The sequence below is a fragment of the Crocodylus porosus genome, unplaced genomic scaffold, assembly GCF_001723895.1.
Source record: "Crocodylus porosus isolate Cpor-Errol unplaced genomic scaffold, CroPor_comp1, whole genome shotgun sequence".
Taxonomy (NCBI): Eukaryota; Metazoa; Chordata; order Crocodylia; family Crocodylidae; genus Crocodylus; species Crocodylus porosus.
Window position 1 is genome coordinate 3,482,723 of NW_017728943.1, and position 27,664 is coordinate 3,510,386.

General features: G+C 47.6%; 1 protein-coding gene and 1 long non-coding RNA gene across 3 annotated transcripts in view; one reads left to right on the forward strand and one right to left on the reverse strand.

Annotated features, from left to right (window-relative positions):
• KCNH6 (potassium voltage-gated channel subfamily H member 6) overlaps positions 1 to 27,664 on the reverse strand; it is a 128,266-nt gene that overhangs the window by 74,125 nt on the left and 26,477 nt on the right. The gene's annotated exons all lie outside the window — the stretch shown is intronic.
• On the forward strand, positions 1,552 to 19,420 carry LOC109318962. The gene is made up of 4 exons (XR_002103355.1): positions 1,552 to 1,562; positions 5,720 to 5,722; positions 15,066 to 15,075; positions 19,333 to 19,420. It is a non-coding gene; the product is annotated as an uncharacterized LOC109318962 (long non-coding RNA).

The window sequence follows — 27,664 nt, forward strand, 5'->3', positions numbered from 1 at the left end:
CTATTTACAATATAAATACATTAATGTAGCTATATTACTTGTATATAATTGAATGAGTACAAAATACTGGGTTATTTTTGGTGAAAATAGGGTATCAGGCCTTGGTTCAGGAACCAATCCCTTCATTTATAACATTGTTCCTATGGGAAAATCGGTTCTGAGTTATGATGTTTCAACTTAAGATGCGGTTTTCAGGAACCAATTGTGTCGTAAGTCTGAGAACTGTGTGTACCTGACAAATATGTTAGTTTATGTGTACTAATTTACAAATATTAAGCACGTGCTAGGGTCACATGAAATGTCAATGAAATTGCATGTCAATACGTAATCTGCTAAACACAAAGGTAATTATATACCAAGGCACTGTGAAGATGTTTCGTAATTAGCTGCTAAGCAATGACAGGCTGAAACAACAGGAAGCTATGGCTAGGGACAACATGAAAGTGCACTGACAGAGCATACTTCTCTCTGAGATGGCACCTGATGCACTTACAGCAATCCTAGATCTGATTGCTCCTGAACAGAGCACACAATTAAGTTCTCCTTTAGAACAGAAGGAACTATGCAGTAAATCCTGGTGCTGGATGAGCCCTGAAAGGTGTCATGGCTAATTAGGGTAAATGTACAAACTATGTTTTTTACCACTGAGTCAGAACTATGCCCCAGTATGGTGCTGCCTGCTAGACAAGTTACTTTTTGGATAAGCTGTCAAACACAGGGCCTGAGAGCTTAGGCTCATTAATACGGGTAAGATAACATTACTGTTTATTTTCTAGGGGTCCTGTGTCCCTGTCTACACAATACAGGGTGGGGTTTGTTAAGCACAATAATGTGCTGGCCAAAGTCAACAAAAATAAATTACACTTTACTTCTCTAAAAACAAAGAGATACAGGACTCTTCATCACTTCCTGGAGAGCTAAAGCTGCTGTACAGCACACTGTTAAGTAGCTACCCTGTTAAGCAGTTCCCACTCCAAACTGCATTTTGATTTGTGTTTTACAGGCACAATCCATAAAGCTCCTGGAGACCCTCTAAGAGGAGAGCTGCTGTATTAGTGTAGACTTAGCATGATGAGAGTGGAATGCACTAGGCACACATTACAGCACTCTGCAGGCACTTTTCATCATGTACCTGCCCTGGAATGGAAAATCCCACTGTCCTGCTAGCTCCAATAGGAGAGTTGTCCTGTCTGTGCCATTTGTGAGTTCGCAGAGCATGAAAAAATCTGCAGCAATCTTTTCCTAGACTTGAGATGGAATTGGGGTGGGGCAGGGAGGAGAGATACAGAAGTTGTCTGCTTCTAGCTCTCATCTGGACAAGGCTCTGTGGAAAATAACCCAAACATTCTCCAAGGCAATTAGTTCCTGGGTTCCTTATCTTGCTCCTATGCTTTGTGATTAACAGGCCAGCAGTTTGCAAATAAGGAGGATTAGCACATCAGCAGGCACTAGGACTTGCTGATGTTCCTATCTGGAGCTCCATTCTCTGGCAGAGCCAGTGTTCCCAAAAACTTTCCTCTGAGCTGCTGGGGAAGGGAAGGGAGGGGACAGAGGGAACAGTTGTCTTTGTGTGTACAATTTTAAATGGCTCAGGCTCCTGTAATCAGGAGCAGATGGCCTGTATTGCAGAACTTCAAAATCAGTCCTGACGTCAGTTACGCGCGCGCACAAAGGAAGGGGGAAGAAATAGACACAGTCAAATCCCTTTAAAGACCCAGACAGCTGACACACACACACACACACACACACACACACACACACACACACACACACACACACACACACACACTGTGGAGTGCTAGCAGTGGGCCCTCCCGCACTGAGCCACCCACCTCACTGCACCCAACCACCTACCAGGCTCTGGATGCCTCCCTGGGGGTGCTTCATGTCTGGCTGACCCCCTTCCTGGAGCACACCCATGAACTTGGGGTCACTGATGCCACAACCCAGGAGTCTTGGTCTGTCTATGGCCCTGTGCCCCCTGGGATACACAGCCCTTGTAGACTTTTGAGGGTGCTTGACCATGGGGACCATAGTAAGCAAACTGACAGACAGGTAATAGAACAATGCAAGAAAACACCTTATAGCAGAGTTTAGGAATAGACTAAGATGGCATTCTCCCACACGTCCCCCCCTTTAAAAGTTTGGGCATGTGGCTTCTCAGAGCTGTGGGCCTAGGCGTGCTTTGTCTGGGAGGGTTCTCTTTCATACCCAAAGAGAAATCAGCCAACACATGAGACAAACATAACAACAATACACATAGAATATCAAAGCACACTGGGCAGTTCCCATGCCAGAGCACTCGGGTAGGCCTGAGTCTATCTGACCCACTACCCAGAATCTCCTTGTAACAGAGGGTCCACTCTCCCATTGTGGCTTTCCTTGGCATGTCCCTCCAATCAGAAACAAGACCACATGACATGGTGCCCAAGCACGTGCCATGAGATATAGGCAAAGAGCCCACCTGAATCTGAACAGTGTAATCATCAGTTACTGATGAGTCCTCACAAATAACAAAAGCGTGCAAAGAGGATTGAGCTCCTTTCCCCCAATCCCCCTACTAAGGAGAAGTTGCATTTCTAATGCACATTGTTTGTCTCCAGGAGTTCAAATAGCTGCACTAATAATTTGCTGTCATCCAATAACATCTTTTACCTTGAGAGCTCAAGGAGCTTTACAAAGTGGGGGAAAATATAATTATCATTATGATCACTACTATTCCCCTGCAACTTGCAAAATGGGGAATATTATTATTGTCATTTTATATCAGAGGGGACTTCAAGAAAGACTTCTCCAAGATCATGGGAAACTGCAGGCTAGTCAGGCAAAGGACCCAAAAATCCTCTACCCTACATTCTCATCACTTAAGTCACATTCCTTCCCAGAAATGGGAACAGAACTGGGGGTCTTGACTCCAATGTTCTCTGACTAAACCACCGGATATACCCCCTCTTGGAGCTGGGAAGCTGGGAGAAGAACCCAGGAGTCCACTGCATTGCTTATAGAGGGTGAGTAAATTAGGCTCACCTACTTGGTGCATCATGTAGTTTTATCAGGCTGCTGCCTGATTAGATGAGGCCTGAGGAATTCCCACGGCACATGGCATCAGAGCATTCCTAGTATATGGGCTCTCTTTCCATATGCTGTTTGGATCATGAGGCCTGTATAGAGTTACTCAGACTTGGCTGAGCCATGCAAGAAGGATCGGTTCACTTCACTTCAGCGCGACATGTAACAGCTGTTTGCTGTGTGCCTGGCAGGGACTTGGAAGCAACTCCTGGAATTGAATCTGAGACCTCAGGAGACAGAAGACAGAGTAAAGGCTGATGAGAGCAAAGCAGTTTTGTGGGGAACAGCTGCTGAGCAAGGAGGGGCACTGGGGCCCAGTGCTACTGCTTGCTTTCTCTTTCCCTTCCTTTGTCCCTCAATCCAGCCTTTAACGTTAGGGGTGAGCTTTCCAAAGCTGCCCCCATTTAGGCGTTCATTCATCTGCACTATTCAGGGCTCCAGTGAAAATCTTAGCAGGGATTTGGAGGCACAAGGCTACCAGTCTCTGCAGTGGCAGGACATTGACTGTGCATGCATCTTCTCGCTTTACCTGTGGAAAGTTAGGGTATTCTTGCTGTTGTCAGGCACCATGCTAGGTAGTTTTGGATAAGGGCCACTCATGCAGTTCTAAGACTAGGTTAGATAATTCTATAGCAGCGGGTCTCAACCTTTTTAGACTTGAGGAACTTTTAAGAAGGCTTGAGGCACCCCTTAGTAGGCTCAAGGTTCCCCTCAGAAAATTCCAGCTCTTAGTTTTTGCTCATTTCTTGACTACAGAAAAATACTACAGCAATTCTTCTGTTGCACAGAGCTCAGAAAGACCACAACATGTCAGAGTGTTTTTAACACTATGGATTCCTATTTGACTTCTCTGGGTTTATCTTGTGAATCATCTTTGTACACCTAACAGTGCTAACAGGCGGTGGCACCCTGCGGCAGCCTTCAAAGGATCTCAAGGCACCCCGGTGGAACCACGGATCCCTGGCTGAGAATCACTGCTGTGGAAGATGGCTTTGAACAGCGGAGGCTAACCTTTTCAGCAAGCGTGCCACAAGTTAGCCCCACACCTTCCCCTAGCAGCACTCCAAACCCCTTTCCCTGCCCAAGATGCTGCTCTGCTTTCTGCATCTTTCCTTGTGCTCCCTGCCTGAGCTGTGCCTCTGCTTTCTGCTTCCTGTCCTATCTGTCACTGTGCTGGCTGTCTTCTCCCTGGTCTGCCATGTGCTATATAGAGGCTGCCTCTGCCACTTGTGGCAGGCCAGCTGCCCCTGGCTTAGATAGAGATGATCCTGCCTTCAGCAAGGGGTTGGATTAGAGAAACCTAATCCAATCCTTTTCAGGCTGAGGGCTGGAATGGCTCAGTTCAGGCCAGAGGCAGGTGGACCCAGCCACTACCACTGCCACTTCTCTCTACCACAGTATCACAGGGAGAGCTCCAGCACCTCCCCCCACCCCCCATTTCTTCTTGCAGCAGCACAGGGAAAGCTCCCATAGCCACCACTTCTGCCTATGGCAGAACAGGGACAGTGCCTATAGCCAAAGCCCCCCCCCCCACTGCTGAAGCCCCATGGCTGCAGGCCAGATCAAATAGCTCCAACGGCCAGATCCAAACCATAGGCTGTAGGTAGCCAATCGCTGGAGTAGATAACGTGCTGAGGTCCCTTTCAGCCTTATTTTTCTATGATCCAAAGGCTCAAAGTCCCAACCCTTGTGGAGCAGCCAGAGTAGGCTGGCAGGGGCACTGTTCTTGCAGTAGGAGAATCTATGCTTTGCTCCTGCTGTCTGCAGTCTGAGGGGCCAAGCAGAGCAACAAGAGCTCTGGTCACACATATGTATGTATTTGCATACAAGTGCATGCCAGTGTGCATGTATACACATGGCTAAGTATGTGCTGATGCATGTGCATGTGGGTGTGCAGGGGGGTGTATTTGCCCAAAGCAGGAAGCAATCTTAAGACAGCTGCCAAATGTGAGATGCTTTTTCTCCGTACTTTAAAAAGCAGCACACCCACCAGGAAGAGGCTTTACCCAGGACAGGAGCAAGGACACAAGCAATCCTCTAATTGTTTATGATTTGCCTGAGGCAAAACTGAGAGAGCTGGCAGAGGAGATGCACCCCGCAGAGAGTGGTTTCTTAGGTGAGGCTGTGGCTGGGATTAATTAGGATGGGAAGCCCATCTGGAGGAGGTGATGGAACTCTCTCTTCCTTAGGAGAGAGGAGTATAATGCCATTTTACCCTCTTTGCAACGATGCTGTGCATCTCCCCAACCCAGCACTTTGGAATGCTGCCTCTCATTGCAAGGCACTCTCGCCCCTGCCCCGCTGTGGACAGCAGCTGTCTGCCAAGCTTGTGTTGCAGGAAGGTAGATAGGAATGTGGGGAACAGAGCACTGGCAGGCCACCTGCTCCAGGTGAGGTTAAGGGACCTTAGCAAAGCTCTTACATGGGAGCAATAGGCTGGGATTGAAGGCAGTCACCAGAGCTATGTGCCGGTAGATATAGGTGTCAGCAGAGCTCTGCATGTGCTAGGAGCCAGGCCTGGAATGGCAGGGAGCGCTATAGGGCAGAGCTGAGATCCTATGCAGCATGGTGTAGGGAGAATCCGGGGTTGGAATAAAAGGAGCTTGGTATGTGAGGGGTGAGGTGCTTCTACTGGTCTGTACGTGGCAAGCAGGTAAAGCTCAATTTTGCACAGCCGCACCTCCAGCCTCAAAGCACTTGCTAGAGCAACAGTATCATAAGATCTTGGCCCCAGCTTTGTTCCCTGCTTTAATCTCTCCCTGTCTAGGAAACCCACACTGGGCCTTGTCTGCCCCGCCAGCTCCTTCCCCTCACCCTGTCAGACAGGGCTGTCCAACTTCTAAGTGTCCAGGAGCCGCATGCCCTGGTGGACAGCCACAGGCCCCCAGGCTACAAGTCCCCTGCTGCACCGCATGTGGAGGCAGCCCTTCCACCTTCACTTTACCCTCCCATACCAGGAATGGCAGCAGGTAGGAGTCTAGAGGCTGCACATTAACCTCTCATAGATGCCAGTTGAACACACATGCCCTAAGCTCATTGGATGCACCACTGGCAGTCAGCCTGGAGTTTACCTTTTCCCACTCACAGGATCCCTCCCCAGTTTGCTTTCCTATTAAGACCACTCTGACCCAAGGCTCTGGTGCTTCCTGGTCTAAGCTCAGGCTCAGTCCTTCAGCCTCATCATCTTTCATCTAGCAACTGTCTTTGATGCTACTGACCACTTTCTTCTTGGAGCCTTGTCCTCCTAGTTCTCCCATGGCTCTGTCCTTTCCTAGTTCTTCCCCACCTCTTCAGATGCTCCTTTGGTGTGTCTGTCATCACACCAGGTGATGGAGTTGTGCCCCCCACTGTTGCCAGGCAGGCAGGGGGTATGTGGCTGGAGTGGGGCTCCTGGGGTCAGGGCAGCATCAAGGGCAAGGGCTAGAGTGGGGCTCCTGGGGTAAGCTCTGCCCCTGCCTCTGCCTCTGCCTCTGCCTCTGCCTCTGCCTCTGCTTGTGGTGTGGGTTCCCTGTGTGTAAGAGGGAAGGGTGACACTTACCCATCTCAGGTGTGGGCTTAACAGATGTTTGCAAAGAGCTTGAAGATCCCTGGCTTGAAGGGACAGGCCAACTGCAGATCTGCAGCCAGGGCAGGCAAGGGAATGTACCTGCCACAAGAAACTCAGGGACCAGTATTAGCCTACTCTAACCGATACTTGCTTTCAAATGTCACAGCTGCATCTAGGCCCATTTTCATGAGCAGGCTCTTTTACTATATCCTCATTTCCAAGTAATATTAGGGTTGGTGTGTGTGTGTGGGGGGGGGCAGGGGCACGGGTTTTGGTTGTTTCTTTAATTGTGGATTCAGCTGGTGGGCTTGAATGGAAGGTTTCCCTTCCATTAGGGAGAAACCAAACCTGGTAGGTGATTACAGGCAGTACCATCGACTGCTCTACACCCAGGAAGTCTCACAGGGCTAAAATCCACCAGGAGGTATCAGCCAATGTCCCTATGGAGCCAAGGGAAGGCGCATATAAAGGCCACAAGGGCTGAGGTGCCACCAAGACATATGACACCCAGCTTAATGGATGCCCCATTTGAATACAGGCCCTGTAGAAAGCATAGATGGTAAGAGATGAGGTTTGGCTGGGTTCCTGGGCATGGGAAGTATGAGGGAAAGGACCTCCTCTGTGATACTGTCCACTGTTAAACTGGTTCCCAGCCTTGGGTCTCTTCAAACTACCTCATCACTACTGGATGCCCAAATGGCATAGCGGCAAGTGATGCCAATCTATACCAAGGGTCAGTAAGCTACAGTCCATGGGCCAGATCCGTCCCAGAAAACCAAAGTGACAGCAGCAATTTGATAGCAGAAGGGATTGGTGGTGACAGAAGTGCACTGGTAGCAAGGGAAGTGGAGGCAGAAGATGGGTCATGTGTTGTTACAGTGAGCGGGTCAGAAACTTGGTGGTGGTGGGGACTGTTGTTGACAGAACAAGTACTTGCAGTGGCCTGCCTCTGCCCCAACCACCATTACTTTGACCCACCACTGCTAAAAGGTTGCCAACCCCAATCTGCACCCATGGCTGGTACCCCATCATCTCAGACCCAGACCTGGTTGTAAAGATGTGCTCCAACCATTGAGCATGACCAATGCAACTCCTCACACCTAGGAATGAAGTTGACAGGCTCTTAGTTATGAATTCATTGATCTGGGAGACAAGATACCACAGGCTTCGCTGTGTCACAGACTAAATGCACACACCATCTCTACCAAGCCTTTTCCCTCTCCATTCTTCATCCAGACACAAGGCCCCTCACTTATACTCATCACAAACAAAGAAAACACACACAAAAAAAGCCTCCTGCAAATTGATCAAGCTCTTCCTGGAGGAGAAAGGTGGAATTTTCCAGCAAGTGACAGCTATTTCCAAGGAAGTAGCTACATAGAGGAGCAGAGATGGCAGGAATATGAAATCTGATGACCGACCACTCCCACCTTGGTGGGGGGTGATAGTCAGGGCAAGGTCCACTCCTCACGATTCAACACGGGTTTCCATGGTGATGGATAAAGGTGCATCCCTGACCATGACACCCCAATACTGATATCCCCCTCTGCCCATATACGCCAGCACAGATTTGAGTTCTCCTCTAAGCTCCCATCAATAAGGAACAAACCAAACCGAGGAAGAATTTTGCCTCTTGAGAAACAAGGGCCAGCAACTCCATGAAGTTCACTAAGTGCTATGCCATGACTACTCATTTAACAGGCCAGGGGCTCAGACACCTTTGTGACAAACAGTACAAAAAAAATCCTCAGACAGACAACCCTTAGACAAGAAACTGTGGCACTGTCACTGGTAAGCATCCCCCAAACATGACCCAGCTGCAAATAGTTCAGAACAATGTGAGCTGCCCCTGCCTATATGCGTACAAATATACATGCTCACATATGTGTGCATGCACACACATGCACACAGAGCAAGCAGGTTCTCAGACCCTTGAGGACCAGGGTGACTTTCCAGCTAAGGGCAGGACCTGCTTGGGTCCAGATGCCTGACTTGCAGTTGTGATATGTGCATTTTGCTGCTTCTTGTGCTCGTCAGTGCTATGGGGGGGGGGGAGACTTGAGAAAGACAAATGGGAGTTTTCAAGGACTTTGCACAAAATATGGTTAGGCAGCTTGAGTACATCTGTGAGTCTAAGTCATGGAGCAAGGCAAGACACTAACGGGCTTTGGAGAGATTTATGGACAAGAAATCAAGTGGGCTGTGACAGAGCTCCAGCAGGGGGGAACCAAGTACTGCTGGGCCCAAGTGGTACCTATATCCAATGTGAACATAGCCTTATCTACTAGATCAATACTTTAAGCCACACTAAAAGGTCCACTGCTCAGAGCCCCACCTTGAATGGTGCCTTGCACTCGCTAAGGTGCTGGCAATCACGTATTGTGAAGCAGCAACATCTTGTAACTAGCAGAGTGCACAAATGGGTATGTGGAGGCATCACTCAGAGGACTGAGCTAGCTCTCAAGTATAGGAAAAAGCTTCCCTGTGGCCCCTTCTCAGAAAGGAACTGTCTTAACTAGGGGAGCACTTGCTTCACCAGGTGCTACTGCTCCCAGGGAAATTCAGAGAAGTGGGAAGGGTTCCCAGCTTCTTCAGAACTTGAACTACACAGTATAGGCATGCAGCTCCTCTTGCTTCTCCAGGACTAACAAAGTTATGGAGAATAGACTGTTCCTGTTCACTAACATCTTTCCATTAGAGACCACACATACCTCAAGGGCAGGAAATTGTTAATTCTACCTACGAAGGCACTGGTACATGAATATTAGCCTTACTGGAGGTACTCGGTAGCTAACTCAAGAGTCTTGACACCAACACCATGCTTTAAACCAGATGTTCCCAAAGTTTTGTTTTCAGGGGACCATTTAATGGGTAAGTCTATTACAGCAGACTGCACAACAAGATGAACTGCCTTTATGTTCATTAGATGTAACGCAACATGCCTCACCTACACTAAGTGGTCTTGAGGAGTGTCTAGCAGTTCTGGTAGCCACTGGGAGAGGGAAGGCTGCCCTCCCTACTGGCTTGCTAAGCCCATTACAAAGGACTTCCATTATCCTTAATGACAGAGTGCAGAGCTGCTACCGAGGATTGCCAGTCTATTCCTATGGAACAATCACTGCCTGCAGCTGCATCCTTCAGCTGGTACTATTAAGAATTGCTGCCATGAAAAGGTCCATTTGCTAACTGCCCACACGCTTCTTGCAGGCTGCAAGCAGCCCATGGGCTCCTGCTCCAAGGAATACACCCTTGCTGAGTCAGAGAAAAAACCCAGGAGTCCTGTCCAGGTACCCACTGCCACAGTCTAATTACTAGATCACACCCCTACCAACTCCCTGTCCTGTCTCCCATGACCAAGAGGAGACAGGCCTGGTCTGTATATAATATAAAGGGGGATTCTTTACAGAGGCTGCTGGATACAGGTGGACTGTAGCTCTCCCTGGTATTTTCTCTCAGTCTGTGCTGCCCAATGTCCCACACAGCCCTGTCTGTAGTCTCAGCCGGCTGCATCCAATTCCCAGGTTTCATTCGTCTACCTGCAATGCCCCACTTGCTGCTGAGCTCTGACTGTTACATTACCTTGATGCTGTGCTCTGATCACCCCGAGGAAATTACTACAGCCTTGCCAGCATATCATATTGTTCTGATTACATGTCAGTCCTGCATGTAAGTTGACCTTACATTTTCTGGTTCAATTTTAAGGGGAAAAAAATACAGAGAAAAAAGCTGCAAGTTGATAACAACGGATAAAGTGTCCTTGCAAAATGTCACAGGAGAATCAAATCACCAAGAAAAGGACCCAAAAGGTTAAATGCACTAAAAATACTGAAATAAAAACTGTCCTGGAAAATGTTGTGATATGTACAAAGGTGCAGCAAGTACAGAACTCCACACTGTAGATGGTCCAATTGCAGGTTGATTCTTCATATAAATTGAGTGAGATTATTATAGTTTTTTGGAGGGAAAAAATGTAACTTTATAATCTGAACATCATGGTAGTCAATAGAAATGTGAGGTTAGCTCCTGCTCTTATTGAGGGTACCCTGGTCATTCTTGGGGCACAGTGCATACCTCCTTGTTCTCTCTGGCAGTTGAACCACAAAATAGGTGCCAACTAGCCCCCCCAGTACTCAGGTTGGGCCAGCTGATGTAAGTCAGCCTCTCTCCATTAATGGCCATGCTGAGAGTGTGGCCCTTCGAGCCTTGCCTGGTAACTCAGTGCACCTTCCCTGGCCTAGATTCCACATGGGGCCCACACAAGTCATGATAGGGGTTGGGCTGGACATTTCCAAGCAAGGGTAGCTTTTGTGCGGAAGCAGTGATTCACTGCACCTGAAACTTTCTATTCAGGTAGGATGCAGTATTAACTGGGAAAAGTTCCTCAGCTTGAGGATGGAACATCTGGCCTGATGGAGGGAGAGAGAAGCCCCCACAGCGATCTGTGGATAGAAAGGTTGCTCCCTTCACATGTGGAAGACCCTGGGTTCCTGCTCCTATATTTCATTACTTTTCCAAAGCAGAAGAGCTTCAACATAAGACAGACCCAGTCTAGAACAGCCTAACCTCTGGCAGCTAGATGATGCATGTCAAGTGTAGAAGAACAGCAAAGCAGGGATTTGAACCTTGGGTTTCTGCACCTCAGGCTGCAGGGGCCTATGCCTTGCTTTCTGGTTTGCCTGAAAAATTGTACAAGGTATCAAGATGATTTCTGAGGTCCTGAACAGCTAAAATGAGGCTGGCACAAGAGCACCTTAGGGTGTTTTTCCCTATCCATGCTGCTGCAAAGAGGTTGTGTGCATAGGGGGCATATGTCTAACCATAGTATTTAGGTCCCAAGGATGGGGTTAGGCCCAGGCTGGGTGGCAAGCAGGAATGGCACTGAGCTCCTGTCTTTGGCTGGCAGGAGGAAACAACATGGAAAAATCCACTGCTGTGGCTAAGAGGCATCAGTGGCCTGGTATCTGGACCAAGATTGGAAAGAATTTATGAAGAGCAAAATAATCATCAGTGAACAAGGGAGTACATAAAGGTGATTTATAGTGTTACAGGGAGTGTCCCAGAGAGGAAACGGTGTGTGTAAGAGTCCAATGCTGTGCAGTTTAATGGAGCAAGACACAGGGCTGGAAGGACAGAGGTGCAGGGAGACAGACCAAGGTGAAGTTAGCCCCAGGCATGTAGTTTTGTGGGCAACAAGGGCCTGGGAGAAGAACTGATGTAATGGAAGAGAAGGGAAGCTGGGACAGGATGCAGGTGAGGAGTGAAGCCAGAGGTGGCAAGTGGGCTTCGTCAGGGGCCAAGCCCACATGTGAATGTTTCTTTAAAGCTGCAGCTTGGGTCTGGAAGGCTAGAGCCCACGGCTATCTGAAGCCCCAAAGCACCCGACACATCCTGCTTCCTCCTGGGCTCAGAATAATACCAGGGCAGCCCCTGCAAGGTTCTCTGGCATCTCACTGCCAGCTAGCACAGGGTTTTCAGGTTGGCTTTTGTTTGCGCTGAACCAATATTACCATTTTTGCCTTCCCAAAGTCCAGCCAGCAAATCTGATGTGCACTAGGCAGATTAGAAAAGCAGAAGATGCCTTCAACAACGGAGAGAGAGGCCCCCCAAGATACCTCATAGCAGAAGGCAAAATGCCTGGCTTTAGCGCACAGCCTTCTTTCCTGGAAAGCCCTGACTATCACTTTTATCACCTGCCAGGTCTGACTCTGCTCCCACTGTCTTTTCCTAGCTCCTGCAGGTCTCTGTCTGCTCTACATAATGCCTCATTATCACCTCAGAGAAAGCTCTACTTGCTGCAGTAAGCATATCCTTCATCTTAGTCCCCCTGGTGCTCTGAAATCCTGTGTTTGGGAGCTTGCTATATTGCTCTGTGTAACATGGACAGAGATCAGAACTGACTGATGAAGGGAACTGTCTTCATCTGTGTGTCTGCTCATACTATTTACCCACCCATCTATTGGCTCAATCTCTCTCTGAAACCTTGCTCTATTTTCTCTTCCCATCCATCAAGCCACCTAATCTTTTCTGACTAGCTCTATCCATTCATCTGATCTTTAATCATCAGTTCTTATTCCTCCATTCATCTGCACATCCATCCACAGAATCCAACCTACCCCATCTAGTCATTTATGAGGTGCCCATAGGTGAGATTTATTTAGTTGACTAGCTGAGAAAAATATACTTTTGAGCCCTGGTTTCAAGGTTGGTCACCAAGTACTGAAAATCTGGCTCTCAGCTCTAAGCCCTTTAAACAAACTTGCCCCCAAAGAGCTGGTGGGAGCTTGGCCATTTTCTGAAATGATGCACAGCAAAACTAGATATCAGGTTCTCAGTACTGAGCATAACACTTCTTTTCCTCACAGGAATGTGGTGAAGAGAAATCCATGGAAACGTGAAATACTACTGTCTTTTCATGCATACTACAGCCCCCCAAATAAGACAAGCACTTTGTTTTTGAGAAGGCAGAATGAGGAAGAGACGATTTTTCCAGAGATATGCCAAAAAGAGCAATGATACAACCTAACCTTCAGATCTCTCACCCTTGCTTTTCCTGCTCAGACACAAGCTACAGTTTTAACTCTTTCACAGCTGAGCTGTTAGCTGCTTTTGGTTGCTCTGCCAAAAGCTGAAACTAATTGCTGCTGAAAATTGGATTCCATGGGCAGATCAAGGATTGTAAAAAGAGCTAAAAACAGTTTACAGGACTGTGAAATAGGAGAAGAGAAACCAGAGGTAACTAAACTGTAATTTTTGCTGCCATTTCTTAACTGCAAAGAATAGCTTAATTAGTGGGTTGTTAACACTTGTTGTGTGCAGAGTAATTATCAGGAATCAAATAGAGTATGATCAGCCATGAAGTCAATTGGCTCTCTCTGCACTGGCTGAATAGAAATGCACCTGCTGCTATTTTGGGGGGAAGAAAAAAAAAAAATCAGCTTCCCAGCTTAAGACATGCACCTCAATTTTGGAAGGCTAATTTTTTTTGGGGGGGGAAGTGCGTGTAGTATGTGTGTAAATATGGCATATCTTTATCGATGGAAGTAGAAATGATACAGAAGTAAGGTTGGAAGCGATTTCAGGTGATCATCTAGGCCAAGTCAGGATCATCTGTCTAAACCATCCTAGGCAAACATTTGTCAAATCTATTCCTAAAACTTCAGGAATAAACCCTCAGATATGCTTACCAGGCATAATGCCCAAAACACCAACACCTGTTTACTTGCCACAGGTAAAGCAGGGAGACAAGGCTGCTATCATAATAGATAGGTCTTTTGTGGCAAGAGAGCTCTGGGAAGAGATACCTTACACAGGAAACAGAATGGTATCTTTAAATACACAACAGGTTTATTGCTTGGTTCAGGACAAGTACTATTATGTATTTCAGTACAGATGCAAATTATTAACCTAAGAGGTGCTCTCTCTTTCTCTCACACTTGCTCACTCGCTTGCTCGCTCTCTCTCGCATACAAACACAACCACCAACCCCCTTCTCTGAAACTTTGGCTTTGCTCTTTGTTAGCCAGTTGTCTTCATCTGAAATAAAGTCACCTAACCTAAGAAATGCAGAATGTGGAGTGAGTGTCATATGCACACAAACACACAGTATGGTTGCCAGAGCAATTCCAACTAAACACATTGCTCCGTATCACTTGAACTAAAAGGAGTAGCTTCTGAACAGGTAGTACGCTGGCACAAAAACTGCAGCTGGCCGCTAGGGGGAGACAAGATCACACGCTGCAAATTTATTGCAATTGCCCTTTGTGGGGAAAACATGACAGAACAGACACCTCAAGGAGGAGAAAAGGTTATGAACAAGAAACAGAAGAGGGAAAAGATGAGCAGCATCCAAGAGAACAGAGTGTTAGTTAAAGCAGATGCTATTTCTTTTAAACTGAGCCCATTTGGAAGCTAAGCTGCATCCTCGGGTTAGTCCCAAGTCAGGTAGGAGCCATCCCGTGTTCAGTTCTTCCACTTCTTGTGCCAGTGGAAAGTGATATGTGCAGGGGCAGTGAGAAAATGAAAAATGCAGCTTTTATCTCAGGGCCCAAAGGATTAAAGCCTTACAGTGAGGTCTGAGCCCATCTTTGTTTTTGTCCCAAACTGATTTGCCCCACCCCCCCTTGGACAAAAGCCAGCAGAAAGCCAATCTGTTCCTGCCTGTATAGGTTTTAATTGCATTTCCACTGTTTTGCTAAGCGTAGTGTAATCACAGCTTTTTATACATTCCCCCTTCCCCCCACACCCTGCTGTCTGACACATGTGCTGTGTGCAAAAGGTGTTGCATTTCTCTTGATTGAACTAAAATGCGCCTCCTGTTTTGATCACGGAGAGTCACAACCAGCAACAATCTAGAATCATAATTTGGACCCGTTACACACACAGTAGCAACAGAAAGCTGGATTCTGCTTTCCCACTTTGGAGTTACTCTGGTTTTACATCATTGTTTGAGAACAGCAACAGTCTCAGAGGCACTGGTGTCTGCAGAAAACAGTTTGCTTTAATCATTTCTTCTTCAAACTCACGCACACAGAGTGCTACTCCTGCCTCAGGGCTGAAGCCAACAAAATGCCCTCTCTCAGTAGGTTGTTCCTGAAGTCCTTGTTACACTGATCTTTGCATCATTACTAAAACACCTAGTCCTGGCCATTGCTCTGTTAGTCTGATCCAGTATGGAAGATCCTGGAGGTAGCACAAAGATGCAGTCATTTCCTGTACTAAAACACCTTGCTAGGGCTATTAGAGGGAATCCCACATACCTTGAGTACAATATCCAACCTACAGACATTACTGGAATGACTGAAGTGCTGGTCTGGGAGCTGCAAATACTGCCCTAGCTCTCCAGGGTGCCCTTCCCCACATTTCAAGGGAGCCCCCTTTCAAGAATAAACTGAACCAAAATTAAGTTAATTTGGATCTAAATTAAACCAGAAAACCCAACCTATCACTTGCTGGGTAGGGTATGTCTGAGGGCAGTTTCCACAGGATGATCTTCAGAACAAGTCTGAACTGATAGCAAAGCAGGGAAGACAGGCTGAGCCTTGCTCCTGTCATGGCCAAAGATAGCCCAGCCTTGGGGGAGCAGAGAAAATGCTGTGTGGCGCGAGTTTGGCAGCCCTGGTGAAATTATCATGTCCTTTGTTCTCCCTGGTCAGGCCAAGCCACACCTAGTCAGGGTAGCTGCCGCCCAGACTATACAGCCTGTTCAATAATGCTTATTTTTCCTTTATTGACCTTGGGAATGATGTTCATATTGGAAAAGGATCTGATCTTGCTCTGGGGACCAGAACTCTGTTTATCCCCTGGCCTGATTAGCAGCTATCTAGGGCCTCTTCCATGCTAACCTGCCCCGATAGTTCTCCAAAAGGACTATGCTAAGGGTGACTGAAGCCTTTGGTTCCCATGACTGACTGGGCCTTAGGTCAAACTTGGCTTTCAGCTGGGCTAGGGAATACAATAATGTGTCCAAGTGTCCTGGCATCTGCTGACTTGCTTGGCAAATTGCAAGATATGGCTGTCAGCTGACAGCTGCTTTCAGCCACTGTCAGCCTAGACTGGATTTGACCCTTTAGTCCAGGGCTACAGGTCCTTATCACCATAAAAATTCCAGCTGGCTCTGGGAATCTCATTCTTGTTTTCCTACTGTAGCCAAGTAGGAGGTTCATATTTTTCCAAACCCTCTTGTCCCTTGACCTTGATAAAAGCAAGCATTTAATAACATAAAAAAATGCCATCCTAATAGGAGCTTTCCCTCCCCCAGCCTGTTTATCCTCAGCAGCAGTTAGTATGGTTAATGTATTTGCTTGTATCATCAGTATTAAACTAATCAACAGGACATGGAGTTTTCCAGGAGCTGGACACAAAACAGCATTGTTATGAATATTAAAAAAAGCAAGCTATTAATCTGCCCCTGGGAGCTATTATTGAATCCTTCCCTCCTGGCTTGCTGTGGGATTTAATCTTCAGGGTCTCATGGTAGAGTAGTTAAATCTATATCAGCATTATATAATGGAGCATAGGAAAGAGGAGCTGGCAAGGGCATGGAGGTGAAAAGGATGCCAACATACACTGGGGTGCCAAATTGGCAGGACGTCTCTAGGCTGGGTCTTTCAGAGCTCGGTACCTACTATCCAGGCCAGGTTTTCACAAGCACCAAATAAGTACATGATATACCGAGTACTTGTGGAAATCTGGACTATTGTAATACTTAAATGGGAGATAAAGTCTTTGGAAAAATTTGCCTCAACTTGCCACTGGAGGGGACAGGTCTGAGACCTCCCACAATGAAGCATCACTTGCAGTGGCAGAAGACTAAAGCTACTCTGGCTAGCCAATTCTCAGGGATTCATACTGTAAAGTACTGTTGCAGCCTCCTGGATGGGGACCTGTTTACCTGCCCTGCTCAGTCACTCACAAGAGAAGCACAAAGATTTATGGGGGTCACCCGTCACGTTCAAATCATTAATGGGTAGAAGAGTCATACTCTGCCCATACAGGCTCCTAAGCACTTCTTTTCATCTCTATTTTACAGATGCAGAAAAAGAGTCAGGGCTGGGACTAGAACATAAGTCCCTACTCCTGGGCTGGAGGCCCATTTAATCATATAATTTCAGGGCTTAGGGAGTCACCTTGGACTCCTTGTCATTTAGGAGTTGAGTGCTGACCATTCAAGGGCTAAAGGTCAAGAGGTCTTAGTTCACAGCTGAGCCCTACCTGCAGATCTAGGAATAGTCACCTTCCTACTAATTTACAGGATCACCTTCATTACCTGACAACCTCCAAGGGTTGTAGGTGGAATGTAGAGGTGAGGACAGTGTTATTCCTTGCTGAATATATAGGACAGGGGTTGTCAACCAGGGGTATGTGTACCCCTGGGGGTACTTGGGAAGACCCCAGGAGGTATGTGGCAGCAGCATGGAGAAGTGGGGGCAACTTCCAGTTTTGCCACCAGCTTTTTTGGTTTTGCTGTTCCATGCAGGTTCCCCCCAACCCCCCACTTGTTGACCATCCGGCCAACTCCCTGCTCCTCAACTAGCTGCCGGGGGTACACCAATCAAAAAGGTTGAAAACCCCTGCTATAGGACATATCTTGCTGATAAATCTTTACTCACCCCAAATCCAGCCTACTAGGAGTCCTGCAGTTTGGATCTGGACCTGACAGGATGAGTGGTGGCAACAGCAAGCCAAGGTGTGGTGTGTTGGCACAGCTGTTGCTTACCCCCTTCCCTTGGGCACAGGCTGTTTCCACAGAGCACCTGACCAAGGTTCCCAAAGTAACATGCATCACTCTTTCATCTTGTGCCTGCTTTACAAACACTGCAGCAGAAGAGTAGAGGTCTGCATTCAGGCCTGACCAATGGGAGGCTGAATGGCACAGGCTCCCCCTTGCTTTTGCAGCTCCTGTTCAGTTTGTCCCTGCTCCTTGCTTTCTCAAGGAAGAACTCTTGCCTGCTGCCCAGATAGGTCTGCAGGGCTTGAGTGGAGGGTGCTCAGCACTGCACTGGATCAGGGCCTTGTGCCAGAGGTCTGCACATCAGGGGCATTTTGGGTACTGAGTTGTCATGTCAGTCAGTTCCAGGTGTAAGCACCGAGTCCTTGCAAAACTGGCCCCAAGCATCCCCCCTTTTCCTCTTTGTTTCTGGCACACATCATGCACGTATAAAAAAGGGCCATGGATCTCCTTCACTTAGGCTTCCCTTGCCTTTGTCTGTTGACTCTTGTCCAGGCTGACAGCTCCTCCCGGCGGTAGCAGTGCTTCTCGCTCTCATGTTAAGGAACATGAGGGAGCTGGTGAAACCTGGCACTTCCCTTATGATGGAGATTCTGATATTCCCGCACTTATTTCTGCCCCAAATTAGGGCAAAAAAAGTAAAAACTTGGAAGTTTACCGTGAAACAACAAATCCAATCTCGTTTAAAAGATTCTGATATGACATGGCCAAGCAGTACAGCTGGGTAATGTTTAATAGGACAAAGGTCATGCATTTAAGGACCAATTACAAGAATTTCTGCTATGAGCTGGGGATGTAACAGTTACAAACAACAGCGGAGAAGGAAGGCCTGCACATGTTGGTTGACCCCACATTGACTACGAACTACCACTGTGACATGGCTACGAAGAAGTCAAATGCTATCCTAGGATGTACCAGGAGAGAGAGAGAGTGAGTAGGAGACAGAGAGATGTCAGTGCCATCCCAGCCTTCCTCTGGGATACCGTGTAAAATTCCAGTCATCCGTGTTCTAAAACAGGGGTGGGTAAAGTCTGGCCCCATGGACCAGATCAGGCCTGTGGTGGACTCCATTTCCCAGCATCCCCTTCCCCCATCACTGCAGCTGATTTCTATGGAGACCCCAGCGGCAGTGGGGCTGTGACAGTGTGGGGCCAGGGTTTCCATGGAGACTGGACCCAACAGTGCTGGTAGGGCTTGCGGCCGGGTGGGGAGCTGCTCTGGGACCAGGATCTTGTGGCAGTGACAGTGTGGTCCAGAACCAGGGCAAAACTGCTATCTGCTGCCTGCACGCCCTGGGCATGGGCAAGCAGGTAGCAGATTGTGACCGTGCCCCAGCTCTGGACCATGCTGTCACCACTGGAAGATCCCAGCCCTGACCCTGGAGCAGCTCCACATCCAGCCAGGTGCCCTGCTAGTGCTGCTAGGGCCGGTCTCCATGGAAACCCTGGGCTTGTGCTGTCATGGCCACACAGCTGCTGGGGTCTCCAAGGCACAAACTGAATACAAATTGGCAACTGGAATCAAGGGCAACAAAAAGCCCTTCTCTAGATATGTAGGAAGTCAGAGAAAAAAAATAAGGGAAGCAAAAGGCCACGGTGAACAAAATGGGACAGCTAATAACCAACACTGAGGACAAAACCAAACTCCTGAATGAGTACTTCACATCGGTATACTACCAGTCCAAGGGTGTTGGCCTGCTTGTCAGGATCAAGGTGGGGGTGACCATAGCTGGCATAGATCTTGTTGGGGAGCACCTACAAAGGCTAAATATCTACAAGTCAGCAGGACCAGATGAACTACACCCAAAAGTGCTAAAAGAACTGGCCAACATCATCATGAGACTTGTGGCAAAGTTATTTGAAGATTCATGCTGCTCGGGAGAGGTCCCAAACGACTGGAAGAAGGCCATTTCTTTAAGAAAGGAAGAAAGGAGGACCCTGGGAATTACAGGCCAATCAGTTTGACCAAATCCCCAGTAAAATCCTGGAGAAAATTAAAGAATCTATTACTGATAGGCTAACAGAAGGAAGTATTCTAAAAGGACAGCCAAAATGGCTTTTTTATGGAGAGGTCATGCCTGACCAACCTCATTTCCTTCTATGATCAGGTAACTCACTACTTGGATGGAGGAAATGAGGTTGATGTCATATATTTGGACTTCAAAAAGGCCATAAACCTAGTCTCCCACGACGTCTTCACGATAAATTCGGAAAATGCGGCCTCGACTACTTTACAGTTTGGGGGCTAGGTAACTGGCTCTGAGGTAGGACCCAGAGAGTATTGATTGATGAAACTGAGTCAACATGGTGGAAGGCACCCAGTAGCATCCTTGAGGGCTCAGTACTCAGACCAGTGCTTTTTAATGTGTTCATCAACTATTTGGATTTGGGTATTAAAAGTGAACTGGCAAAGTTTGTTGATGGCACCAAACTATGGGGGAGCATGGTTACGCTCAAGGACAGGCTGGCAATACAGGTTGACCTGGATAGGCTCACAAGTTAGGCAGACCTCAACCTGATGATGTTTAGTATGGAGAAATGTAAAGTGCTCCACCTAGGGAGAAATAATCTGCAACAGTCAAGCTTGGCAGTGCTATGCTTGCAGCACCACAACTGAAATGACACCTGGGTGTCATGACAGACCACAAAATGAACATGAACCACCAGTGCAATGCTGTAGCTGGCAGAGCTAATCAAACACTGGCATGCATCTACTGAGGCATCTCAAGCAAGGCTAAGGATGCTATCCTCCCTACCTGGCCTTGGTGAGACGGCAGTTGGAGTACTGCATCCAGTTCTGGGTGCTGAACTTTAACAAGGATGTGGTAAAGCTTGAGAGAGTCCAAAGAAGGGCCATGTGAATGATTAGAGGCTTGGAGAGCAGGTCATACAAGGAGAGGCTGAAAGACATGGGAACTGTTTGGCCTGGAAAAGAGAAGACTCGGAGGGGACTTGGTGGCAGCCTGTAAATATAATAGGAGTATATATCAGGGCCTGGGGGAGCATCTGTTCACCAAGGCCCCCCAGGGCAGGATGAGAAACAGTGGGCACAAACTGACTGAAGATTGCTTCAGACTGGTAAAGAAGTTTTGCCTTATGTCAAGTTGAGTGCCGAGGGTCTGGAACAGGCTCCCCCCCAGAGGTGGTACAGTCACCCGCACTGGCAATCTTTAAAAAGCATCCACCTTGCTGGGGTCTTTCCTGCCCAAGTGCAGGAGGGCTGGACCCAATGACCTGTAAAGTTCCTTCCAGTCCCTAAAATCTATGAAACTGGCCATGACTAATTTCAGGCTGGAATTGAGAGGGTGGTTCCTAACCAGCAGAGTGGAGTCCTAGAACTGCTTCCCAGAAGCTGAGGGAACAAACCAATGAACTGACTTTAATGTGGAGCAGAACCAGCTGAGGAAAAGGATTGAGTGTGTAAGGGCTGAGCAGATTACACTAGGTCAGGAGTTTACCACAGTGGAAACCAAGGTTGAAGACGGGAATCAGTCTGTATCTAGAGTATCAAGTCAAGGGCTCAGACAAAGTCATGATCAGTGCAAGCAGTTGCTCAGGACTAGGAGATCCAAGACAAGGACAGAAGCAAGCAGGACAGTCTAAGACAACAACACCTAACTATATTGTTGCGGGGACAAGGCCCTGCAGGAGGTGGGAGGGTGTTACTTGGACCTCCTCCCTTCAACTCCTGTTGGCCTGTTATAGCATCCAAGTCAAAACAATAAAAACCATGTGAACCATCTTGATCACTTCCCATCAACAATGCCAGCAACAATGTCAGCTGAGCTATCCATCCTGTATTTCAATTAGTTCGGTTCAGATGTCCCCACGCAGGCTGTTTCAGAAGAACATGCCTGACCCTTAACAGGAGGAACAAGCAGTGCACACCCTGTTCTTGTCTTTCAGCCCATGGAGAAGGGCTGGGAACCACCTGAAACCCTTACAAATCTCTGCCTGCCTCTCTGTTAAGGCAGTGGTGGAATCAGTTGAGGGTAGATGTGCCAGCCAGGCTGTTTTCCTTAACAAGTCTCAGATTCAGCAAGCACAGGTGCAATCACAGCTTCATGCCTTTTAAAAATATCCTATTAACACTGAACCAGCAAGAAGCTGGAACCATGCAGCCCTGGCATAACAGAGCCATCCCTCTGGGCAAGTGCCTGCAGCTGCGGCTGCTCTGGAGAGTCAGCCAGCCACGGCTCTGGTCCATGTTTCATCTTGGCCGAGGAGGCTGTTACATAGATTCCTAGAGGGCCTTCAAACATGCCCCCCAACCCAGGTGCCTGCACACACACCTGCATACATCCCTAGGAAAAGCTGTGCAGGGCCTGATCCTGGTGTGCAGGGCCAGGTAGAAGCAATATGAAGGCCAATCCAGCCCATGGACTGGCACTGTGCCACTCATCTGGTTTGCAACTGGTGATCTCTCATGTCCATTACCTTCTCTTACTTTAGTTTTTTAGCAGGCCCTCTGCTAGATGGGTACTGGTATCCCTCCTGCCAGAGGTCAGGCATGTGCTGCTGGAACTACCTGCAAGGGGACATCTGAACCAACCCAAATGAAACATAGGGTGGGCAGCTTAGCAGTGATCACCGATAGGAAATAACTATTCTCACTGGGGTTTCCTTTTGATAAAGAAGGTAAAGGGGTAGGGAATTGCACCTTTACAAGGTTCTGGCATGAGATGGTTGGAACTAGCTTCCCCTGTTATAACGCCAATCAGTTAGAAGAGAGACACTGATTGAAGCAGGTCTCTGTTAAAGTCCTGTCAGATTCCTTCCTCTGAGCACCTGCTGAACACTGAAGGAAATTGCTTGAGTGGAAGAAGAGTGTTCAAAGCCTTCATGCATTCTGATTCTGCTGGACATGTGGAAGACACCTGGACAAGTGTTTTTTAAACAGTGCTTCACTGTACCTGTAAGCAACAGCTGCTAGCGCATATGTAGGAGTTAACCAGAACATAGGCAGTCAGCTGGAGCCTAGGCAGATCACAGTAGGTTAGGGATTTATGATAGTGGAAGCCCAAGTCAACCAGGTATCAGTTCAAACCAAGGGTCAAGCTGAGGTTGTGGTTAGGGGAGCAGGAACACCTCGTCACACTGGTGGTGTGACAAGGCCTTAGAAGAAGTGTGTGTGTGTGTGTGTGTGTGTGTGTGTTGGGGGGGGTTATAGCCTTCCTATTAAGGACTTGTAGCTCCTACTGGTTTACCCAAGTCACTTGATTCTCTACCGGGAGGGACCAGGCTAAGCTGGGGCTGGCATTTGGCTAGTTGCCTGGTGGCACTACAGCCTGGACTTTTGCCTGCAAGTTCTAGAGTTTCAGGTTTGAACCCTTGGTGCCCTGACATAAGAGACCACAGCCTGCAGATAGCTTTACTTCTAGCAGTCAGCAACAACATTTCCTCAATATGATGATGACTGTCTTCCAGCAAACAGGGTAGTCAGCAAGTCTGGAGATGACCCAGAAGGCCAATCCAAGATCTGCAGTCAAACTACAGACATGGCATACAGTTCCAGAAGGAAGGAGTAGATCCTGGTGATGTTGACTCCCAGTTCTTTCCCTTTGTCTCTCTCCCCTCTCTGCCTCCATACTAAGGTGAATTTGGTCAAGTGTTGATGCCCTGCCTATGTCACAGCACCACTGGGGATGACTGAGATGGCCTCGAGGAGGCCGCTACATAAGTACTGATATTAATATCACATTTTTTCAGGTGGACCTTCAAGGTGTTCTCGACTCTCTTCTTTTGCTCACATCTACAGCACTGGCAAGTTGGAACTATATGGCCTGTTTCGGGAGCCAGCTGTCCGGCATCCTTATGATGTCTTGTCCAATGGAGCTGGTGCCATATAAACATGGCTTCTATGCGGGTGGTGTTTGTTTGAGCCAGAATGCTGGCATTCAGTTCAGTGTCCCTCCAATTGATATAGAGGGTTTTCTGAAGACATTGCTGACTGTAACACTTCAGGGCTTGTTGCAATTACATATCCTTGATCGGCTCCAATTCTAATGGTGAAAGGGTCCATTTCCAAGCCTTTGCTTAGAATGGTTGCGGAAGAAGTCTGATAACAGTAACAAATTTTAGTGGGCATCCAAACCTCATCAGGATCTTCTATAGGGCCTCTCTGTTGATTGAAATCAGAGGCTTCTGCTACGTCAGCGAAGATTATGTAATGATTGCATTGCTCATGGCACTTCTCCTGTAGCTATCTAACAACAAAGATCATGTCTATTGCAACTCTGACTGGTTTGAAACCACATTGGAACTTGCATAGAATCTCCTTGGCCTGGGGAGTGAGCCTGTGGAGGCAAATGCAGGCAAGAACCTTCCCAGCTGTGGACAGGAGTACAATGCTATGGTAATTGCTGCAATATGATCCATCTCCTTTCTTGAATCTGGTTATGATTCTGGGAGCTCTCAAGTCACTGGGAATCTGTTCATGTTTCCAGATTTTCAGAATAATGGCATGTAGCTGAAGAGAGAGCTTTTTTCTAGCATGCTTATAAATTTCAGCTGGCCTTCCATCAGGACCACATGCTTTGTTATTCTTCATCTCCTGAATGCCCTTCAGGGCCTCTTGCTAAGTTGTTGTCTGCAACACAGTCCTTCATGGGATGTTGTGGAATGGCTTTGATGGTATTATCTTTGACATTAGACTCTTGGTCCAGAAGCTCTTGAAAGTGTTACTTCCACTGTGCATAAGTGGAGCTGCCTTTAAGACTGTTGTTCTGTCTTTGGATTTCAAAGGGACAGCTCCTTGTGTTCTTAGCCCATAGATAGCTTTTGTTGCACTGAAGAAACTACGCATATCATGGCTGTCAAACTTCTGGCAGTTTCTGACCCTGAAGCACTTAATATCTTTCACAGTTCATTCAAATGGGAGGAGGGTGAAACTATATTACAGGAACTCAGAAGCACTGCTCTCTCCTAACTGAGGGACAGGGGACTTGAAAAAATTGGGAAGGGATAAAAGACAATCCAGGGAGTACAGTGCTCAGTAGAGGGAAGAGAGAGACAAAGCTGGAGAAGCCTAGCCATTCCAGAAAAACTCATCGTCCTAGGAAAGTTTTGAGGCAGAGGTGGAAAGGGGGGAGGGGGGAAGGTGGGGAAAGAGCTGGATGGACTCTGTCTGGGCCTCATGGAAGGAATAAAAGGAGCCTGGGAAAACTCCAGGGGAACTGCAGGGCAGGAAGAGTCATCAGGTTTGGATTATGGGCAGAGTACAAGGAATGGAATAAGAATGGAAGAAAGGAGCATCTTCCACTCTTTCTAGAGAAGAAATTCTGGAGCATAGGCTGATGCCAACCTGTTTCTATACCTGATGCATCAGCAGGCAGACACCTGTAGGAAACCAGATGCATGTTCAATCCCCAACCATGGGAGACACCCATTTCCTCAGATACCATTTCAGTTGGGTTTAGAATGACAGCATTTTTTGGAAAATGCAACATGCTTAAGTTTGCAGAATAGGCATCTAAGAGTGAACATGGTAGTAGACATGAAATACTTGTAGTGCTACACCTTTTCTCTCTTGCTGCAAATGGTAGGATGTGGGTCAGTGGCTTGAAGTTGCAGCAAAGTATGTTTACACTGGATGCTAGGAAAAAACTTCTTCACTGTTAGAAGTGTGAGGTAGTGGAATAGTGTTTGGGGAAGCTACGGACTGTCCATCACTAGAGGCATTCAAGGGGGTGGACAGCCACAAGTCAGGGATGATATAGGCATAGTTTTCCCTATATTCTACTAGACATTTCCCATGCTTCTGGCCTTTTCTGGTTGCCACTTAGGGCTGGAAGGGAATTCTACCTCCCATCCTTGGTCCTTCTTGCTGCTGCATGTCAGGATTTCAGGGGGTTTTTTTATGCCTCTCTCAGAAGCATTGAGGGTTGGCTATAGCCAAGGCAGGGAATTTTGACTGGAGTGTATCAGTGCTTCTGTTGGGACTTAAAGCCAGAGCCTGGCTAGAGGTTCTTGCCCCTCCATTCAGGATCAAATCATATTTGGGGTCAAGAAGGAATTTTACCCCATGGTCAGATTAGTATGGACTGTGAGGGTTATTACCTTTCTCTGTAGTGAGGGGCATGGCTCTCTACCTGGGAGCTCTTGAGCATTTATTAACAACCTTTTACAGAAGCAGAACATTGGCTGCTGTGGTCTCCCTGCCTTACCTGTACCAGGTTAAGATGTCATGGTCTTGTGTTGTATCAGGGCTGAATGTAGTTTTACCTAAAGGATGGACTAGATGACTTACTGAGGTCCCTACTTCTCTGTGATTCTTGCTGAAGAGCACCAAGGTTCACATGGACAACTTATCATCAAGGGCAGGGCCATCCAACTTCTAAGCAGCGGGGGCCACAGCCCCTCTGCTGTAGCATGTGCACAGATGTCTCTCCACCCCTAAACACATACCCTGCTGCACTGCACATGCAGGTGGTACCCCTCCCTCACTGCACTGCATTCCTAGGTGGCTATTGCAACCTATGGGTGGCTACCCCAGCCCCTGGAGTGGAAGCTGGATACAAAACCTGAAGGAGTGAGGGGGAGCCTAGAGACCCCAGCTGAAACAGCACCCAGAGTGATAGGGGGAGCAACATTCATGTAGGAGTCAGGAGTCCACACATTAACCCCTCACAGGCTCCATGCAACACACAGGCCAACAACTAGACAGCCCTGTTCTGGGGGAAAATACTACAAAATTAGGGTCAGATTGGCTTTAGAAAGAACTAATGGAGATGGGCTGAAGCTGACCAAGCTTCTGTGTAATGGGAATCACAGGCCTCTGATGGCAGATACCACAATTGGACAGGTAGAAGACCTTGAGGTGGAAGCCAGGCCTGCCCCATAAAGGGATATAAAGAATCTTTGGAAAATGAGGTGTACGCGGATATTTGTGCCTTACCTACCTACCTGCCTGCCTGAAGTAGCAACCTCAGAGCAACACAGTGCCAAGATGGACTGAGCTAAGTAAGGGGACTGGGACTGGACCAAGTTAATTGGAGTCTTGATACACCAGGAGGGAAAGAGCAAAAGTAAGATGCCCACAGACACTTTCCAAGAGAGTACTGGACTGAACTAGTCCCTTTTATAAACAGAATGGTCATAATCAGAGACTTCTATATTGCAGGTGCTAACAAAAAAACTGAGTGTTAATATGCCCGAATAGAAAAGGATGCTTTCAGTCCATAGAAGTAGAAAAAGTTTCCTGTCTTTATTTATGGGATGCCAGTGTTAGTTGAAGCTGACCAGAAACCACTTACTCCCGTTGCCAAATGTGGCTTGGCAAGCTTCCCTCCTGACAATACAGGGAGTATTTTTTCCAAGCTATAGATGTATGACTTGCAACTGAATCCCAAACCAGGCGACTTGGGGATTGCAAACAATCTCCAAAACATTTGACAAAAGGCCAGCAGAGTACAGTCCAGAGTTAGATTATATATCAGTCTGATTAAAAAACAACCCTGTCTGTTCTCAAGTGACATGGGGAGTGCGACAGAGAGCTACCAAGTCCATCAGAATGCAGTTGAGGCAATAAGCACAGGGCAGCTGGGACAGTATATTCTTGGTCCCTACTATCAACCTGAAGGATGCTCTCTGTACTAGATGTGATTGGTTTCCTAAGGTGTTACAGAAAACAAACAAACATTTTTTGTTCTTAAAAGGGCTGGAGCCCTGGTGGGCAGGGCAGCTGTGGTGGGGTTGGGGGAGCAGGGAGGTCAATGGGGCTTGTGCCCCATGCAGTATGGGGCAGTGGGAAATCACCCCCAGCCCAGCAGCACCCGGTGAGCACTGGGGCTTTTCTGAAGCACTGGGGGCTGGGGCAGCCAT